Raw genomic sequence first — 20,633 nt, 5'->3', positions numbered from 1 at the left:
GAATTCCATAAAAGGGTATCAGAGCGGGGAATTCCATAAAAGGGTATGAGGACAGGAACATCTTCCCACCTCGCAGGCCTCTACTGACAACAGTTTTTGGGAAATGGCATGGAGGCTATAGAATACACAGTTTTGGGTTACACCCATCCAGTGATGAATTGGTCCCAGCCGTTCTAACCAGGACAACTGTCATCCCCAGAGGCGTCTGTGAGCTGTACTCAGAGGTAGGCTGATAGAACACACAGCAGCTCAGCTGGAGGTGCCATTGTACCTACCTGCTGGTTTGTTGCTTCCGTGGAGGGGAGGTCACGCACACACAACTCCCTCTCCTGCGACCAAATGGGTGCCTCCCTTCAGACCCAGCAGGTCTGCCTGGTCACTCAGACTCAGGGTGGAGGTGTGAGCAGCTGCACAGGGGCCCTTCCCCGGCCTGGCAGCAGAGCTGTGGTGCGCTTAGTCATGCACTCACATGCAGCACAGGAGATGTTTGATGCTCAAGGTAGGAGCGTGTTGCCCACTGCTATGCCAATTACTGGATATTAATGGCAGGATAGCATGCATATGCCTAAACTGGGAAGCAGAAGGTTAATAGACGAACAGCACCAGAAGATCCCATTTATCAGTTTCTATTTATCTCTCCTTGGGAGGTGGCAGGTTTACAGTAAATACCTTCTGTCCTCCTAATTTCCTAATGATGGGGATAATGATGGAGAATGGTGAAGTCATTAACTGGGACAGCCTCTGTGCATCACTCTGTCAACCACATCTCTCCAAGACCTGCAATGAAAAGTGATAGGCCCCAGCTGTTCACCAGATTCTGTTCCCTTCCCCCCTCCCCATGCTCAGCCCCATTTGCAGGCTTAGCAATTAAAAAGAGGGGAAAAAAGACCTAGAAACTGAAAAACAAAAGCCAGTCCCTTTCTCTGCCACAGCAGTGATTGCCCAGTCTGCCCTGCACTTTGGGTGTTGGGTGCACCAGTCCAATCCCATTCCTGTGCTGCAGTTAAATGCAGTGGTATCCCTGGGTCTGGTGGTGTCACTGGGGCCAGGTGTGCATCATGGGAGGGAGGAACATGAGGGAAACCTGGAAGGAGATTGTGCTTCTGGGGCAGAGGCACTGTGTTTCTTTGGTAATGTCTCCTGTTCTTGCCTTCTGCTGAAGAACTTGTTAAATGCCTGTAAAAACAGCAACACTTCTCTGTGTCTGAGTCTGTGTCTTGAGGTACTAATGGATTTTGGAGATTGCAAATAGTGGAACTGTGGAGGGTTGAGTGAATGGGCTCTGGTTCTAGATCCAATTGCTTTAAGGTACAGGTTCCACAGGACAGAAAGGTATTCCTGGAAGATGAACCAAAGTTCAAATGAAGATGCACATGAGTAAATTGTTGCTTTGAAAAGATTGTCTTTTTTTCCTGCAATGACATTTCTATATTGCTGACTCCAGAGTTTTTTTCACATTTTACATTTGTTTCACATTTTACATTTGTTTCACATTTGTTCAGTGACTGTGAGTTAACTGTTTTTAGATAGTTAAGAGTGGTTTTACATTTATAACAGCCACATGTTCATTCAGTGAGAGCTTGTGATTATTGCCACCCCTATTTCAAATACTGCATTTCTCTCAGTGAGGTTGGGACCCGCCTCCCTACCCAGGGGCATTTGGGTGATGTAATACTTCTGCAGTGAGATGTCTTCTTTTTATTTGATTTTTCTAACTGGTGAGTTAAAACCATATCTTTGCCTGTAGCAAAGCTATAGGCATTGCTGTGACCTGGAGTACTATATGGCAGAGCCATCCAAGATACTCTGTAGGTTGTGCCTTTTGCTATTGGCTGCCATTTGCTGTTCCTGAGAGTCCAGCCTTCTGCCTGGGCATGTTCTGAAAAGAGAGGCCTGCCTGAAGTGAGGTTTTCCTGTGCATCCACCGTGTGCTGGGCTCATAAAGAACTCTTGAGCTGTGGGAGCTTTGTGTTAGAAGGGTTCATTAACTTTCAAATGTTTCAATTGAGAAATTTCAGAGCTCTCAGCAATAGACCAGGGTGGCCGGCTCAGCCAAGAGTGTCCCCTGACAGTCAGGTACAGATGTGATTGCTAGTCACAGCACCGTAAGAAACCTAATAGTGTCCCAGCAAGTGTCATACTTGAGCTGGAGAGGATTAAACCAGATAGCCCGGAGAGGCTGTAAATAATTTTTATTGGGCTTTAAGAGATAGGGAGACAGAGGAGCCTCTACCTTGTGGCATCCCAGGAATTCTGCCTGCAGGGTTGTAGAGTGTGTGCAGTGGTGAAAGAAAGGACTCTGGGCTGGCCTTGTTCTGAAGGAGGTGATTAACTGTTCTGAAATGCGTCAGGCCAGGGTAGATCATGGTGGTACAAAGGGGCATTTTTCTGACTGATGTCTCTGCAAATGTGGTGTCTTAGCAGAAAGAGATGAGAAATGAAAAGCAATGGAGCAGCTTTCCTGCTTGGGAGGTGTGATGTTAGCCAGTTAGCTCGTGAGACAAATGGAGAACAAATGTTCCCTAAACACTCCCTTCTTCCTTTTCAAATTCTAGATGCTTTTCTTGGCCGTACAGACCTACAAATATTATTTATTTATTTATTTATTTATTTATTTCTCCAAAGTGATCTGGTGGCTGCATATTAGGGAGAACCAAGGGATTGGAGTTTGGTTAAACACCTCCAGTATCTCTTGGTTAATAACTTTGTTTTGTGTTTTCAGTCACAAATGCTGAGGCTGGGGAAAGGGAGTTAGATTTCCTGTGTGATAATGCAGCTCATTCTGTTTATGCTGTTAGATTGGCACGTGCTCAGGGGCTGATGTTTGACCCCAAGGCTCTTCTTGAGCCTTGGTTTAGACAGGTGAGGAAGTGCCAGTTCACTGGATTCCAGCCACCCCTGGGACAAGCTGCCAGGGGCTCCTTGATAATTTTGCTGTGTGGTGACTCTTGCTGGGTTGTTTTCCAGTCAGCTGGCCTTGCCTGGCTTCTCCTGAAGACAGACTAGCCAGGGCTCAGTGAAGCCAAGCTTTGTGGATTGCAGCCCTTCCTGTGTTATTTTGGTTCCCATAGGAGCTCTTAGCTGAAAATGAGAATATTCTTAGTTGTTAATGTTTTAACTTGCTCTGGTCTGGCTTTTCCAGACCCAGACTAGCCCCCATCAGCAGTGTCTATGGCCAGCCTCTCTGCTTTTGACACCTCAAGCCTGACACAAATCAGGCTAAACAGAACATGGAATATTAAACAGCTGTTGGCTTCTAAATAAGGAAAATCATATTAGTCTCTCTGTAAGCAAATCTGTATGGTAATTTCAGGAAAGCATGAGGTGACTGTTCTCCCTGGGAAGAAAGAGCTGATATATCTTTGCATATCGATAAACTAATCGTACGAAAGACTTAAGAGCCTAGCAGGGAGGGAAGTTTTACTTCCCCGAGGAATGTTTGAGGGGGAAAATAAAGGCAGGACAAATTGTCTGTCACTATGGAAATTTGTTTGGGTAGGACATCTACAGCACCAAATCCTGAGAAGGATAGATGCTGTTGCAGATAATGCTGGTCAAGTGAAAGAAATGCCACTGGAGCATTGTAATATCTATCCAAAATCATTTTTTCAATTATGTGTAACATACAGCAGTGGATGACTTAAAAATTTATCCTATCTGACAGCACAGAGGCAGCAAAAATGTTAGATTCAAACCCATTTTTAAAGGTGCAGGATGTACATGCTGACCCTCTGGCTATCGATGGTTTAAAGGAAATGAGAGCGGCTGTTGGCAGGGAGCATTTAGCTCTCTGCAACTTGCCTGACTACTTCTGGCTCTGGCTGATACGCACAGCCCCAGCTTCCAGAGTGAGTGTAGCAGTGTGTATCTGCAGGACAGGGTAGATCAACCTAATGCTTTATGCAGACCCTGGCTCCCAGAAACTTTGTCAAAAAGGAAGCTATTAAGTGTGTTTTCTTGGAGTAACTAAATTGTTTGCCTCTGCTGGGTGAGGTGTTAAGGTTAAGTAGGAGATACATGCTCTAAGTGGTAGCGCTTACAGGGGCTGCTCTGTACTGCTCAGATATGGCAGAATTCATTGATGGCTGTGGATAAATGTGAAATAAATGCAGGGGACTCTTACTCTTCCCTGCCTCTGATTCCAGGATGCCAGGGAATATTACCCTGGCATGTGCAAAATACTGCTACTGTGAAGATAAGATGATGGCTGTTTTAAGAAGAGGCAGCTAGGTATCCAGTATATACTACTGACTGTTTTGACTCAAAAGGAGTGTCCAGTGCTGCATTTGCCATGGCACTAGGGTGTATAAAGGGAATCCCAAGAGCTATAGAGAGCCCCAGGCATCCCCCAGTTCTCTCTCCCAGAAGAGAACTATTGTGATTTGTCTTGGTATGAAGGAACCTCCCACTCACTGATCTCAGAACCCCCACAGTGTGAATCTGCCTCTGTGGCTTGTCGTATTGCCTCCTGAAAATCCTTAAAATTAACTTAGGGTAGTGAGCTGAGCTTTCTCTAAGTTGTATTTCATTTGGAATTTTTACCTTTGGTGTGATATTTTCCTTTCTCTGCATACATCTTTCCCCTTCCTGTCTTTGCTCCTGCTAACAAAGGAAACCTCTGCACTTCTGTCCTGCTCCTGTTTTTCAGCTAAACCATCTGTGACAGAGAGCTCAAAGCTTAATGGACTGAGCATGCAGTGTCTTTGGAGGTAACTGCTCTAAGAGATGGGCAGCACTGTGGTACAGAGCTATGCTTGCCTATTCTTAGGGCTCTCACATCATGGAGTGCATGCTCACATACTCCATCAGCTGCTGTTGGCTTGACTGCTTACACAGGCTAAATGTAAGGCCCACACTGAACATTTCTGTCACTTTTGCCGTTCTGGCTACTGTGCTTAATCAAAGAGCTGGAAGGAAAGCTCTCATTAGAGAGGCTTTCTCAGTCGTACAGAAGCCTCTGCTTCGCTAATCGAGGTTTTAGAGAGCTCTTGCTTCTGGTTGGGGTTGGTCTGCTTGACCTGATTTAGGCCTGAGGCAGAATGAAGCGAGAGCAGACTTAAATGATGTTTGAGCAAACACCATGGCTGGAGGTGAATGGGTTTGTGTTCTGGAAGGCTGCTGCTTGGAGACTAAAGAGTTTCCTGCTGTAGCAGCAAACTTGTGGAATGTGCTGTGACTGGAGAGGTGGTGGGAACCCGTAGGTGAAAGTGGGAGTCTTCATGGGGTGAACTGATAATTTTCTGTCTGTTGCTACTGCTTGCATGTACAACAGTGAGAGTCCAGGCCCCTGCTATCAGGCATTGCAGGAAACAAGAGTGCAAGGCAACTTGTGCTGCAGAGCCTGCAGTTTGAGTGGAGGAAGTAGATAAGTGCTGGGGAAAAAAGTGTAGGGGGCAGAGCTAAGGACAGCTCCCCTGTTCAGCTGTTGCACTGGCCTCAGCCCAAGAGACATGTGGAAAAGCTAATGTTTATCTGAGAAGGGAGCATAGAATAAAAAGATCTTCTGTGGGAGATAGCTAATGCATCAGTAGTGCTTCAGGCTCTTAAGCCTCTGTAACAATGTAGCCTAGTCCATTTTGTATATTTTATAGACTCTGAATTTTATTATCTTCTGTGTAGTATGCAAGTTTCTGATCCTCAAAGTTGCCACCTGAGGATGTGTGAGCAAGTGAAATTATTCTGAGGGACTTGTGTTAAATTATGTCAGTATTACTTATGGTCTTAACTGTTGGTGTCCTGGAGAAGAAGTTGTGTGATGGAGGACCTGAAATAGAGCACTTGCTCTTTAAGGATGCAGGAACTGTTTCTTCCTCTATGGTCAGTGACTTGAATAAATCACGCATGAACAGGGTTCCTCTGTTGTGGGCCAGAGGTAGTGTTCTTAATGCAGTGCAGGATGTGAAGCTGCCAGGTTTGCTTTGGGGACGGTGGCTAGTAGGTGGGTGTGCATTGGTGTGCTGAGTGGTGAAGGTGCAGAAGGACAGGAACCTCAAGGTCGTGCATTCAGCTGGTGCTTCTGAAAGCCAACATGCATGCCAAGCCAAGTGTCAGAGCGGAGGTTTCAAGCTGTGGAGTTGCCTCCTGCAGCTTTTTTCGGTTGCAAAGGATTATGCTGTGCTTGAAAGAGATGGAGTGAGCAGCTGCTGGTGGTTGGGAAATGTTGATCCTGGTTCCTGGGCAGCAAGGCTTCTTGCCAGCTGAGCGGGCTCTAGCATTGGAAGCAGCATCTGCGGTCATGTGGCAGGGTCCTCATTTCCCATGGAAAAGGAAATAGACTGGCTGCCAAGTGCTTAGAATTAGTAATAAGCTGCCCAGAGAAGAGATGCAATGAGTGCAGGTCACTTACTGAGCAGGGTAAGATGGAATCTATTTCCAAATGGAGATGGAGTGAAGGAGAAAGCGAGGAAGGGTCAGTGGCATGTTCATCGGATGTTGGCCAAATTCCCATACAGCATTCCTTGGTGGGCAGGCTGTGTCAGACATGTCTCAGTAGGTCTGGCCTGTCGAGAGTCAGGGCGGAGACGAAGGGACAGATGGAGAAAGGAGACAGGATATAATGGAATGTACGTGATGTCACCCAAGGGACATGTTAACTGAGTTTCTTTGTTACCAATTTGATGGTATATTAGTGCCTGACCTTGCAGCGGGGATTTGGACCTTCCTTCCCTCGCTCCTTTTCCTTTGCTGTTTGCTTTTTATCTTCTTGAAGAGCAATAAAGATGCTGAACTCCAGAGAGCTCCTGTGGGAATTGAACTCTTCAGATACAGCATTGCTCTGGAAAGAGCGATGGAGGAAGTTGTGAGGGTAAGAATGAGAAGAGGTTTGTCAGGAAGGCTTGGGCGAGGAGCTGAAATCACTGAAACAGTGCAACTGGTAACAGGACAGGATAGTTGCCTTACTCATGTGTCAGAATCTTCCCACGCCATGACAGATTCCAAGTGTGTGACAAAACTGTGCTGAACAATGAAGGATTCTCCGTTATATGTCTGCTGTCTGTCTTCTACGTATGGAGGGGACAGGGACCTTTGTTTTGGTGGCAGAGGATTCTCGGACGAGCTGCCTGCGCTGATCTGTACAGATGACTTTGTCTACTGGAGGTGAAGGTGTGGCTGAGCAGCGAGGCAGCTGGGAGGGCTCTGGGGAGCAGAGTGCACGTTTGCAGACAGGTCTGACTTGAGTGATGGCTTGTCAGGCCTTGAGGAGTCTGGATGAGTGCCTGGAATAGAAACCCATGGAGACTTACTGAACACAGAAAAGCCATCTGTAGCTCAGGTAGTCCCAGAGCTGCACGTTGTTAGGGACTGGGTGTGCATTCTGAATGAATGTCCCCGTAGGCTTGCTTTATTCTTGTACCCTTGGAAGGTGCCTGCTGCTGGCCTCCATCACAGCCTGCTGGAATGGGTCATTCTTTGGTGTGAGCCACAACAGATGTTCTTCTGAAAAGCTACTGCAGAAATGCTTTAAGACAAAGGGAACTCTGAATGCTTACAAGATACATCTGTGACTTCTTACTGATTTAGCTAAATTCTGCTGGATCACTGGTTGTTGAAAGCAAGCAGAGGAAGTTCTCTGGTCTTTGGAGTTTGGAGAAGGGGGGCAAATGAGTGTTTTCCCCTGACTTAGGAGGATCCTGGGCCCTTTTGCAGTGGTAAATCAGGCTGACCTCTGCAAGACAGAGCAGGATATTGGAGTTAGTGGATGACTCTGGGAGTATGCAGAAGTTTGTAAAGATATCAGAGCTAGTGATAAATGACATGTGTCGTGTTCTGATTCCCTACACAACTCTGGCAAGCACGATTCAATACTTTGTTCTTACATTGTGGTTATGGCTTTGTCGTCAGCCTTGCAGTGGTCTGACACTGCTGACCTTTCTGATAAGACCTGATTTTTCCCTAGAACAAACTATTTGTAGCCCCACGAGCCACAGAGGAGGAGATGTGGCCTGGTCTGTCCGTAGAGTAATAGACATAATGTAGTACTTTGTGGATGACGTGGGTGTAATGGCTGCAGCTTGGCTTGGTTCTTGTTACTTGAGCACTTTTTTGTGTGAGCTTCCAGACCCTGGCAGCCTCTGAGGAGCAGACTGTATTTGTCATGGCTGTGGGAAGATGAGGAAGCCATGGACAGTTCTGGGTTGGTCTAGACGAAGCTGCCATTGTTAGTTCTCATTGTTTTTCTCATGTCTGTGTGAGACTTTTGTACCTGGGGTAGGACTTGTTCTGTCCCTTGTCTGTGAAAACTTGTGTTCACTCCACCCCTGTGGTGCTGTCAAGCCAACAAAAGAGTATGTGATGGTTTTGTGTTGTGCAGCCAGCAGGAAGGAAAACAGTGTCTGAAATGACAGGCATTAAATCCAGTAAGGAGGAGACATTCATCATGGATGTGGAGTCATATTTTCTGTCATCTGAGACTGTGAAAAGGTGCTCGTGGTAAAGCTTACTCAAAATATGTTTAGTGTTCTGTCTTAGTTTGACACAATTCGGAGGAGGTGGAGATGTCGGACGGAAGTGTCCTTCTTTGGATTCAGTGCCCCTGGTTTTCTGCAATACAGAGAGAGACCGAATATGTGCGGATTAAGTGAAAAAATAACTCTTTACCAAGAAGAATGTCAACAATAATACTGATGGAACTGGGCTAAGCCAACTAGTGAGGAGAAACCTCCCAAGCCCCTGCCCACTGGACCAAAATAGGATTGTGGCTGGCCTCCCCTCACCTGGAAAACCTGGCAGGAACGGCTGGAGAATCAGCGCTGGAGTGAGGCTGCAGCACTGGCACAGGCAGTCAGAGCAGGGCTACGGACCCCCTGGGCAACTGGAAGGACCCGCAAGACATCTGCTGAATCCAGTGATGAGACTCAGGCGCTGCAACCTCAGTGCTCGTCGGTCAGAATGGTGGCTGCAGTCTCGTCAAAGTGGTGGTCGCAGTCTGAGTCATCTGCATTTCAGTCTTTCACACTTGTGGATACATTCTTAGCATAATAGTACCACCCCATCTTAAGTTCCTGCCACAGTTTAAATTAGTAGACATATCTGGGGAAAAGGGAAAAGGTGTGTACCAGAATCTTTTGTGTAACCCAGGACAGTGTTCCTAAAGACATTTGGGGTTTCTTTCTTCAGCTGAAGATCCCTGTGTTACCAAGGTACACTGGAATTTAACCTATTGTTAAGAACAATCAGCTAATACTAAAACTTGCTTATTTAAATAACTATATATACTGAAAGTGAAGGTGTGTAGTAAATTATGGAAAGCTTCAAGAGGGAACTGACCAAGGTTGTACACGAGTGACAAAATGTGGAAAATAACTAATGAAATAGGAAAAAAAAGGATTGCCGAAATATCATCATCTGGGCTAAGATGTTTGTCCTGCTTAGAACGGCTGGGACCAATTCATCACTGGATGGGTATAACCCAAAACTGTGTATTCTATAGCCTTCCATGCCATTCCCCAGAAACTGTTGTCAGTGGAGGCCTGCGAGGTGGGGGGATGTTCCTGTCCTCATACCCTTTTATGGAATTCCCCTCTCTGAGGGAGGGACTGAGCACTCCCGCCTGAACTGGAGAGTATATAACTGGGAGTTTCGGAACCTTGCCACTGATGGGCTCCAGAGGAAGACTGCAGACCACTGCTCTCAACCAGACTGAGACCACCACCCTCAACTGGACTGCAATCACCACTTCTGACCAGACTGCAGCAGCTCTCCCACCAGCAGGTTTTATCCCCTCTCCCTTTACTTTGGACTCGGGGGGGGGCCAAGGAACACCACTTTTGTTCATACTCCAGGGTGCTGGGTTATACATTTGGGTTTTGTGGGTTAAAACCAATTGTCTGTCTGTATAATTGTACTTATTGTATTATTTTAATAAATTGTTATTCTGACTTATAAATCTCTCTTTTGAATTGAGTTCATTTCCCCTGCTGGTTAACTTTTAAACCAACACAATGTTTTTCTTTGGATATTTTTTTAGTTGCTATTTCAGTTTACTAGACTGTGATAAGTATTGTGGGTATGGTAGGAGATGAATGCTGAGTCTAAGGTGGAAAAGAGAATGTTTAAATAGAAGACATGTTTAGTTAAAGAAAAATACCTAAGAAACTCCAGTATTTCCTAGAGGCCCAGAATGTGAGATTCAGCATAGGAGTTAAAATCCTGATCCATGTCAAAACCTGGAGTTATTTTTCTGTAGAAGAATGTTCAGCCCACCTATATCTGGAGGTTACTGAGATTGGGAAGAAAAGGTGAGAGTCAAAACTCTGAGCTGGATCTAAATATGCCCCAGGCAGAGCAGTCATCGGCTTCTGTACATCTCACAGGGAGATACGGCTTGACCTGAAGGTTCTGACCTGGCCCATCCTTGGATTTCCCGTGTTCCTCTGTGGTGAGGTAAAGCAGCCATGCTGGAGCAGAGTCCATGTGTTGGTCAGGAGTTTCCAGCTCACCATGATTGCTTTCGGAGCTCTACACAACTGAGTTTGCATCATCATAAATGAAACTCCTGCTGAGGTCAAAGGGCAGGAGCTCATCTATAAATGAACATTCCTCAACCTCTAGTTACACATTGGACCTTTGAGATCAGCTCTAACAAGCGTACTGCAAACAGTGGATTAGTTTGTTGCATGCCACTGGGAAATTAAATGTGTCTTCCAAGTTCTTGTCACTTAAAATTTGCTGTGACATTTACTGCGTTTGACAAAATGCAGGAAAGAGGTTCCAATTAACCAGGACATCAAACAGTGTGAATGGTGCAGTTTATTTTGGAGGCATGATATTCAGAAAGGTCAGTCTCAGTCAGCTGACCTCGGCCATTTGTAATGTTGGCTATGGCTAATGAGCACTTGGCTCAGTCCGTAATGGGGGCTTTATGCAGGGAAAATCCAGATAATAGATGTGTGGGGAAACTAGCTCTGTCTGATGGCTGTGCACTGGGGAGGGGGTTTTTGAAAACTCTAACACAGGAGAAAAAAGGAGCCTGAATCCAGTGTTAAAAGCCAGGAACATCTTCACAGTCAGTCCCCCTTCACCTAAGTGGAAATTGTTGCTGTCTTAGTGCTCTGCTCAGGCTTGTGAACAGCACAGAGCTATGTGTAACAGGATGGTGATTTCAACCTGGAGCAGGGTAGTATTTCCTTGGAAGAGGTAAATGGAATCGTATTGCTGCATCAAATCATGATGCACTCACTGTTGACAAAAGCTTGAAGTGGCCAAGTCTCACGATAGACTGATGTTCTTCAGCTCCTTTAAATGTTGGTATCAGTCAGTTGTAAATAACTCATGCCTTGTACCAAAATTCATGGCACCTGCTGGCCCTTTATGTGGGCTTGTTCCAGCATTAGTATTGGGCTGTAGTATTTCTGTATGTCTGAAAACAGACATTTGGGCTGAGCTTCCATAAATGATGCTGGATTTATACCATGTTCACCCTCAGGAAACAATTAACATGTAACCGACCAATGACATTCCCTTTCTGCTCAAAGTTTTGGGTGTTTGGGTTAAAAATGTGCCATTTTCCTATGTCCAAACAAGGCCATGTTTCACAAAAATTTTTAAATGCGCTCTACTCAAGTTCCTTTGTTAAGTGAAACCTGGCAGGGCAGTACTGGTTGGCAAGTGAAAACTCTTGGAGATGGTCACTCTTAGTCCACCCTGGTCTTGGATGAGTGCTTGGGAGTGCCCATTTGGAGGAAATGAAAAAGAATTCATTATGCTGCTGCGATCTTTCTGAACTTCACTTACTTAAACGTAAGGATGAACATATTCTTTGCTAGGTATTCCTGCTTCTTAATACTGTGTTTGTCTTCCTTCTTTGAACTTACCTCCCTGTATCCACAGTTTCAGGGAGTGTTCAGGACTTACAATTCAAGTACCTGGGATATACTGTGCTATGAACTAGGCATCCTTTGAGCAACAGGATTTACCTTATCTATTTTCCACTGGGCTCTATTGAATTCAGTGAAAGTGGGACTCCAGCTTCCACTGGCGTTGGGAGAGGGGAGGGAATGGTGAGAGTAAGAGGACTTGGACTGTTTTAAGTTGGTGGCAGTAGGATCACAGGCCAGAGCAATAATAAGATAGTTGTCTTGAGTCTCTGGGAGAAAATAAAAACAAGAACTTGGCATGGTGGAGTCTGATACTGTCAGGCTTTTAGCTGAAACAGGCTTCCTGAGACACAGTGCGAAAGAAATAATTTCTTGAATTAAATAGAACTCCCTTCATACTGAAGTCATAGCAACAAAATGACCTCACACTGCAACTTTACTCCCCCCTCCTTTTAGTTGTTTCTTTACTTTCCTACAATATGTTATTCTTGTTGTTTGGAATCATGGGGAGGAGGGAGAGAGGGGAAACCAACCTGTGTAAAAATTAGCTTTGAGTTATTCCATCTGTGGACTCTTAATTTTGTCATGAAAACAGAGAAGCCTGGCAGGAAGCAAGCTTGTGACTGGCTCCATGTATCCTCTTGTCTGGAGCTGGGTAAGGAAGTGTGGCATTTAGAATGAAAGCAAAAGCTTCATTTCTGGAACTCTGAGTGTTTGCCCAATTCTTTGACCATCTGTTTTTGTTGACAACCACCTCTTTGTGTTGTGCCAAAGTTATTTTGGCTTTTATAATCTGTAGATGTGTGTGTGTACATGGTGGTGTGGTTGTGTGTGTCTGCATGTGGATCATTGGGGCGCTGCTGACTGGGTCAGACTGTGGGAAGTAGGATGTTGAAAGGCAGGTATTTAGTGAGGATAGAATTACCAGTGACTAATCCTGGCTTCTCTGAGACACCTGAGTCCTGTCTGTGTTGTTATCCTGTCCAAAAGCTGCCACCTTCCAGTGGCTGCCCTTAAGTGGTTCTGGTTGCATCACAGCCATTTGGAGTATGCAAGTACCTGCCTCAGAAATCACTGCTGGGATGAACAATCCTGATGGAGAGCCCAGCAGCTGACTGAAGGTGAATAGCAGATGGCTCTCTGTGCTCTGTGGTGCTAGAGCAGGGGCCTGTGTGATGGTGCTGGCATGGAGGTCCTCAGCCACCTTAGCTTCTCTGGGGCTGCACTTCTCTTGCGTTCTTGGTATCAGTTATAGGGTAATTATTCATTCTCTCTATCCTTTCAGTGCCGATATTATCCACTATCAATATGGATTGGAGATACACTGAGCAGCTGATATTCAGAACTCCATCATGGAATTGCAGAAGCATGGGGAAATTCAGCCTTAAAATCTAGCAAGAGACACTTGGTTGAACGTGTTTGTGTTTTTGAACCTGTGTTTTCTCTACTTAAAATGTCTTTGTTTTCTTCTCAAAGCCATGCAGGGAAATGGAGCATTTTCTGTGCTGCTTTCCACATGGTGAGTTTTTTAAGCAGTGCCTTCCAAACTCTTGTTGGCATGAGGGTAGGCTGGACTGATGTCTATAGCCCGTGACAGCAGCAAAACGAGGCTAACAAATACCCTTCCAAGGATGCAGCGTGACAGCTTCATCCATCCCGCTGCATTTGCATCGGGAGTGTGGAATGGCTGCGTGTCATGGGCCACTGCCACTGCACACAGTCATTTATTTAATAACTCGTGCACAGGCATTTAAGGGGAGCCCACAACACATCATTGTAGGGGAGACAAATAAGAAGTTAAGAGATGGCAGCTTTTAGAGAAGTCCGGTTTGTGCTACTCAATCATCATGACTTCAAATGTTCAGCAGTGCTTCAGGTGTAAAGCAGATGGAGTTTTTGTGGATGGTGGCAAAGGCATGGGCTGTGGTTTGGTGCAGGGGCTTTGCTTTGTTTTCCTCTATGATGAGTTTGAGGGTGGCCTTTTCCCAAGATAAACTTATTCCCTTGAAATATAAAGCATTAGAGTTAATTATGTAGCTTGCACTAGATGTTTCTGGCATGTGAACCAGGTAGATTAGACCTGCTTCAGATCTGGATGATTTGTTAATACACACAGAATTGAGTATCTTTGTTAATCAAGATTTTCCAGAAATGCCAAGTGCTGCAATTTCATCCTGGGGAGAACTAATGTAAAGTGGAGTGCCTTGAAATCCACCTTCTTAAATATTTATCTGGATAGAAAAATGGAGAAACTAAAACACCTGGAATAGGTAGTCACTTCTGAAAATCTGTTCATAAGCATAAAGGAAAATCCTTCTGTCATTTTAGACACATTTTGAGGGATTACCTTTCACTCCTGTGCTTCCATGTACAAATGAGGTGTCTGAGGTCAGTGGGGTTTGTTGACTGTACAAATGCCTCTGGTGAGCGATGGTGCAGTTGGGAACAGACATGTTACTTCACAAACAAAATTGGAAATACAATAAGGAGGCCAGGACTGAATTCAGGTGGGGACAGTATGTTATGCTGATAAAAAGGAACAGTGGAAGTTACGTGATGTGTAAACAGAGGCTTTTTCTGTGAAAAATAGAAGGCAGGTTTTTAAACTATAGAGCCCAGATGTGAAACTCCTAAACAATGTGTGAGCACTTAAAGTAGACATTTTTCACTGCAGTGGAAATGAAGTATTCTTCATTTTTCTCATTGGTGGGAGCCCAATTTTAACAGCATAAAAAAGGTTTCATGTTGTCTGCTCTGAGAGTAAGTCATCAGAGTAACTAGAGAGGAACACTAGAGATTGTCATTCTCCCTTAGCATCAGCAGTGCTGAAGCTCTTGGAGTGTTTTCCTCACAGCCAGGCCAGTTCTGACCCTTCAGTTCTTGTTTGCAGAACTCGTGTGCATGAAGTGTCTCCTGGGTTGCTTTGCTTAGTAACAGTTAATAAAGAGCCTCAGAAGTGAAAAAGCATTTCTGTTGTCAAAGGCCTGGCGAGAGAGATGTTTGAAAAATAAAAACCACCAAGGGCAGAAGCTGCACAGAAGAGTAGAAAAAAGGCTCAAGCAAGAGGGATGACTATTCTGTTGTGTTAATTATCACTGACTTAGCACCCTGTATTTCCTATGTTGATATTGTTACTTGATATTGCACTGTGAGTACGGGATGGCTGTAGAGGTTACAACTACCTGCTTGGTAGGTGAGTGAGTAGTTCAGTCTTGCCCAGAAACTGGGGTAGCTCAGCAGCTGTTTTGTGTGTGCAGCTGGATCAGAGATTTGGGAGAGAAGGGGGAGCTCTGGGGCCAGGTGTGGGGGTAAGGTCACTTGTCTGTGTGTGTCAGACACCTAAGCCGGGTTCTGCTGTTGCCACAAGTTGGTATGTTACTGGAAGATCCACGTGTGGGCTGACCTGTGATGTTCCCTGTGTCTGCGGTCACATGCTTGGGCTGCTTAGAAATGCTGAGGGGAAGGAAAATGTGCTTGGAGGATTGGCCACCTGTGCTCTGTCCATACCTGGAATACACAGGAAAAAACGAGAGCATGTTCAGCAGCTTGGGAAACCAATATCGAGTAATTACTCAAGCTTGTCTGTTGGTATAAATTGATGCCACCTCATGGATTTTGGTGGCGTATCATCCATGAAAACGGGCAGAGATGGTGTCTGGGAAGGCATGTAGCAAGAACAAAATGTTTCAGTTCCATGTAGTTCTGTGGTGCCGTTACCTGGTCATCTTTAGGGAAGACTGATATTTTAATATCGGTCTTTAATAACTATTAATAACTTTAATAATGCTTTCCAAAGGAGTTAAAAGTGCAGAAAATTCTGTTTTGAAAAATGGTGGGCTGAAAGGCCTCTTGAGCTTCCAGCTATAATTCCTGGCTTTTATCAGTCTATTTGATGCATTCTTTGTCACTAAGGAAGTATTGGAGACTGTTGGTATTCTGTCTGGAAAGATTGTTTTGGTTAGCACAAATCCTGCTTGGCATCTGCCAAATGCTTGGTGGTGTATTGAAGAGATTGAGTGTTAATCAAGGAAGTTAATCCACACCTCAGTTTCTTCGAGAAGAAATGGAATTGCACTAGTATGTGATGACCTGGCTAATTTTGATGAGAATTTTACATTACAACAGTCTGATCTTGTTAATGTGTTTTTTTCCTGTAAGTTTTAAACCGGATTTAGGCTAGATTGAGTTGTAGCAGGTCAAATTACAGCTCAGTTCTGGAAACTGTGGAGTGCCTTAGTGATGTGGTGTCCTTAAAGGTGTGGGTAGCTTGTTGGGTTGGGTGGGACTGCTCATGGTCCTAGAGTGAGAAAAGTGTCCAGCTGAGAAAAGCGTACTGCAGCCAGGGAGCTTTGAGTGGAATGAGACATTTTGGGTTAGGCAAGGAGAAGGGAATGTATCAGCAGCATCGAAAGACAAAAGCCTATGTGTCTTCTTTGACTGCATAAGTGCCATGAATGGAGAAACCCCCACTTACTCTGTCAGTTCTGAACAAATAATGTGTAAGACAGGAGAAAGCAGAGGAGCAAATGAATTTAGGGGAAACCACACAAACCCTGTCTCTAAACTTCAAACCTGCTCATGAGGCATTCTGGGTTTCTGTGTTGGTTAACAGCCTGATTGGCAGTGTCTGACTTGGTAGAGTTCTACTTCTAAAAAAAGCCTGTCCATTTATGTCAGTGGGACAAGGCACATTGTGGTTTAAATGCACTTTCCTTAACTCCAAAGCAGTTAAAACAGTTTGAGGTGGAACACTAGCTTTGCAGTGATTAAATGAAAAAAACAAACCAGAAGGGAATATTTGAGCATGTGGATAAATAGAAATGCTCTTTTGTTTCCTTTTTTTTTTTTGTGCTTCCGAATGTTGTAGATGAGTATGGGGAAAATGCTAGATTTCTGTGATGTGCTCATGCTCCACATCCCTCGAATCCATCTGTGGCTGCAGAGCTGTTGCCACACACGGGCTCTGTGTGCTGCATATTTTGCAAACAGCTACACCTACTCGTAGGCAGCACAAGGCATCGGGGCTGGGATTTCCGGGCTGCTGGATGTGCTCAGAGCCTGCCTGTCCTGAAACTGCATCTTTCCAACCTGACTCACTGCTTTGGCTGAGTGCTGGCATCACAAAATCCTGCGGGGTGGGGGCAGGACTAGCTCTCTGTGTGTGAATGGAGAGTTTAATGGGGAAGGGATAATGAAGTCGCAAGGCAAGCAACAGTGAAACTGCAGCTCTTTCTGTGAGCGGGGGTGTGTGTGGGAGTGGATGAAGGCAGGTGTAAACTGTGCTTGGAGAAATCAGAACTCTCCATCTATGCCATGTCCTGTCAGAGTATTTGTCTGGTTCGTTTTGGCTTCCCCCCCATGGATGTGTTGTAAGAGTAACTGCGTTCCCCATCCACCCTCTCTCCTCTTCCCTTCCCCACCCCCCCACAAGCTGGAGGGCCAGAAGGTGGGGTGGTACCTCAGGATAATGGTAGCAGAAGGCGAAGGAGGCAGACAGCTGGCAAGTTCTGCCCCAATATGCTTCTCTGAAAGAGGCAAGGAAAATGCAGAAGATGTGATGCCTGAATGGCTCACTTTGCAGCAAAAGGGAAGATTAAAAGTAAAATTAGTTAACATCTTGCTCATTTCAAACCACCACGCGCCAGCTTTTTACTCCCTCCCCCAGTCATTTCTCTGTGGCTTTATTTTCTGAGGCAGAAGAGAAAAGTCCCTGGGAGTCCTGGGGCTTTGCAGAAATCCATGTGATGAGCAGCACTGCGAAAAGACTGAGCTCTCCAGGTAGCCCTCCTAGCTCTGTGATCTGTATGAGCCCAGGCAGCTGCAGCAGACAAGCAGCCACAGGCCTCTGCCAGGAGCTTCTCTGTTCACTGTACTGACACACAACAGTATGTGAGTGTGCAAAGGCAGAGGGTGGGGGCAGAGGCCCCTGGAAAGGTTCAGTCTGGGAAAGGAGCTCCTAAGGGAATCTGGGACCTTAGACGTATTGAGTGGGGGAGATGCTGCTGCTCTCTGTAGCTCCTAAAGGGGAAGGTGTAGAGAAGGCAGAGCTGGATGCTCCTGGAGGTGAATTGTGAGAGGGACAAATGGAAAACAGAAAATCCCAGCTGATGGAAGGGGAAAATTAATTCCCTGGGAGTGTGGTGAGATATTTGAACAGGGACCTGGAGTGGTGCTGGGATCTGCATTCCTGTAAGGGGACAAAGCTTAAATGAGTAATAGGTTACCCTAAAATGTTTTTGTTTCACTAGCTGCCACTTCTTTGGACAGTCTGACCAACACACCCCTTACTGGCAGGTAACTCCAGGTGGATGGTGGGCTGGGAATGCTTGTACTGCTGGGAACAGTGCTGTGATTCAGGACAGCATTTCCTTGTGCCTGTAGTGTAGGGGATGGGTCCAAGTCATCTGAGGGTCCAATGTCTGTTGTGTGGGCAGCTGCTTTTTGAAGAGGTTTCTGTTCCAGCCAAGCCAAACTCTGGAAAGTTGTGGTAGTTGGTTTCACATGATGCTGTTCAAGCAGGACCTGGGCCCTCAGTTAAACAGATGGCAGCTTGTTGAGCAGCAGCGAGCAGAGACTGGATATTCAGTATAGACCCCTCTAGCAGCAGCACTAAGGGCTTTGTTCTGCCACCTGAGTTTCCCAAGTACTCCTGTGAAGCTGGCTGCACCTGTGAGTTAAGACTGGAACAGTGGATATTTGGCTCTGAGTGGTTACTGGTCACCACCGGAGTCTGCAAAGCAATGGAGAGGAATAGGGGAAGTGGTCATGTGAATCCTTCCATCTCCACTGGAAATAATGACTAACCAGCCTTAAATGTGTACAAAACACTTCTTCTGTATCAGCATAGTGAAAGTACAGCTAAATGATCATGGAATTATTGTACAAACACATGATTTTTGGTACAGTTGTGTAGTTGAGGATGATTTGGTTACTGTTGTTTAATTGGACAGAAACAGATAGATGTCAGTGCAGGGTGCTTTTGAAAATTCCTCTGTTACAAACACCCCAAGTCCACATATCAGCACTTTCAGTGCAAATCAGCGAAACCAGCACTTTGGAGTTGGGAAAAGCAGCTTCCAAAAGCTGTTTGCTTAATGCTCATGGCAGAATTTCTCATGCGGGCTCCTGAACTATTTGCTCTGGATTGTTGCTGCAGATTGGCTTGTGTTCCAGCTGGAATGGAGCTCTGATCCAGCATCATAATTCTCACACTGGACCAGAGTACTGTGGGAAAGACAACAAAAAGGGAAGTTAATTTGTTTGCTGGTTTTGAGGCCCAGGTCTCTGAGGTGCTTGTCGTTCTTGCAAGGCCTTTCTGTGTCAGGGGTGATGGTGCTCCTTTATGTCAGCCTGATTTTTGATGTAGTCTGCACTTCCCGTGCTTGTGGCTCTGTGTGCTTTGGGCTCCTAAGCAGAGTTCATAGCTAGGGGCTCTTGTCCTTAAACTTTCACCTGCAGCACTAGTTCAGTAAGTGCTATTCTCTTTCTGAATATCATTTAAATAAGCCAGGCCCAAATGATTGCTGGCACTAGGGAATACCTGAGACACCTTTAGTGAGGCTTCCTGTCCATCTTTTCTGAGCAGACAGGACCTTAATGCCCTGGGCTGTGTCCTTGTGTCATTTCACTGGAAATGTTCAAGTCTTCCATCCCTGTTGTTAAGACCTTGTGGCTGTTTTGGTAATGACTCAGGTTATGTATCTGGGGTTACTGTAAGCAGTTGGGTTTCCCTGAGGTGTTTACGTGGTGGTTGTGACATCAGCATGAGTAAAAGAAAAGGCTTGTGTCACCTGCAGGCTACTCGACATAGCAGAGGTGAACTCCAGAGTGCCAAGTTCCTCTGTTACGTGCATGTATTTTTCATATGTATTTGCCTGCGTATCTCTAATGGGGTGGGGAAAAAAAGTACAGTAATGATGGGAAGTTTAGTGCTGCATGGAGTTAATTGCTTCTAATCAGTGCTTATGTCTGTCTGGTTTTATGGGAGGCAACAAACCTTCATTGGATGTGCTCGTTAGCCATCCTGTAAATCACAGGGTTGCTCTGGCATCTTGCATATTGTACTCCCATTAGTGGGCTTCCTTTCCACGTAGCTGTGAATGAAGAGTGGTAGGCACTGGGATGGGGATAGATTTGAGTCTCCACTTAAGCTCCTTTGTAATAATTTGTAAGTGGAAGTTGTTTCCGAGTTGGCCACTTAAACCTTGATGAGGGAGTTCCCTGGCTATGTGAAGAGCAAACTTAGTGTCAGGAGCTTCCCAGCAGATGGGAGAACACTGGTCAGGGAGGTGTGGTCATTGCTGTTGGTACACGTGTGAAAGTGCAGTTACTTGTCCTGGTGGCATCTCTCTGGGGCACCCCATCCTTAAAAATAATGGCCTTAAAAACTTAATTCAAAGGAGCTTCTCCTTTCTGTCAAAATAAGCCAGTTGTATCAAAGCACAATTTTTGTTCTTTTGATGTCTTGATAAGAAATAAGTAGTGCTAGTAAGAGGTTCTGGCTCCTCTATTCCAGGACAAAGTTAAATAATGCCCTGGAGAACCTGCCTTGTGCAGCTGCCGAGATGCCCTGTCCCCAGGCGCGGCGGAGCACTGCCAGGCTCCGTACGTTCTGCGGTGTAATGGATGGGTGTGGAGTGATGAATGGCGTGTGCCTGGGCACCCCATTAGAGCTCAGGCACTGCAGGAAGATGAATTGGGTCCGATTGTGCCAGCATCTTTCAGGGCTCAACATATTGGAGGTCCGTCTATCCATCTTCTGCACCAGCTACAGCACTGTGTGCTTGAGTCAAGGAACATACTGGCGAGTTAGGGTTG

At 45.6% G+C, this 20,633-nt stretch overlaps 1 protein-coding gene and 1 long non-coding RNA gene across 2 annotated transcripts in view; one reads left to right on the top strand and one right to left on the bottom strand.

Annotated features, from left to right (window-relative positions):
• Nucleotides 1–20,633, top strand: part of LOC113974898 — a 423,368-nt gene that overhangs the window by 149,600 nt on the left and 253,135 nt on the right. The window lies entirely within an intron of this gene.
• On the bottom strand, nt 2,894–8,565 carry LOC113974910. The gene is made up of 5 exons (XR_003536695.1): nt 8,442–8,565; nt 7,241–7,666; nt 6,901–7,001; nt 6,638–6,775; nt 2,894–3,081 (listed from the first exon to the last, which is right to left on the bottom strand). It is a non-coding gene; the product is annotated as an uncharacterized LOC113974910 (long non-coding RNA).

This window comes from Neopelma chrysocephalum, unplaced genomic scaffold, assembly GCF_003984885.1.
Source record: "Neopelma chrysocephalum unplaced genomic scaffold, ASM398488v2 Primary Assembly neopelma1_128, whole genome shotgun sequence".
Classification (NCBI taxonomy): domain Eukaryota; kingdom Metazoa; phylum Chordata; class Aves; order Passeriformes; family Pipridae; genus Neopelma; species Neopelma chrysocephalum.
This window is presented reverse-complemented; position numbering and strand designations above follow the sequence as displayed.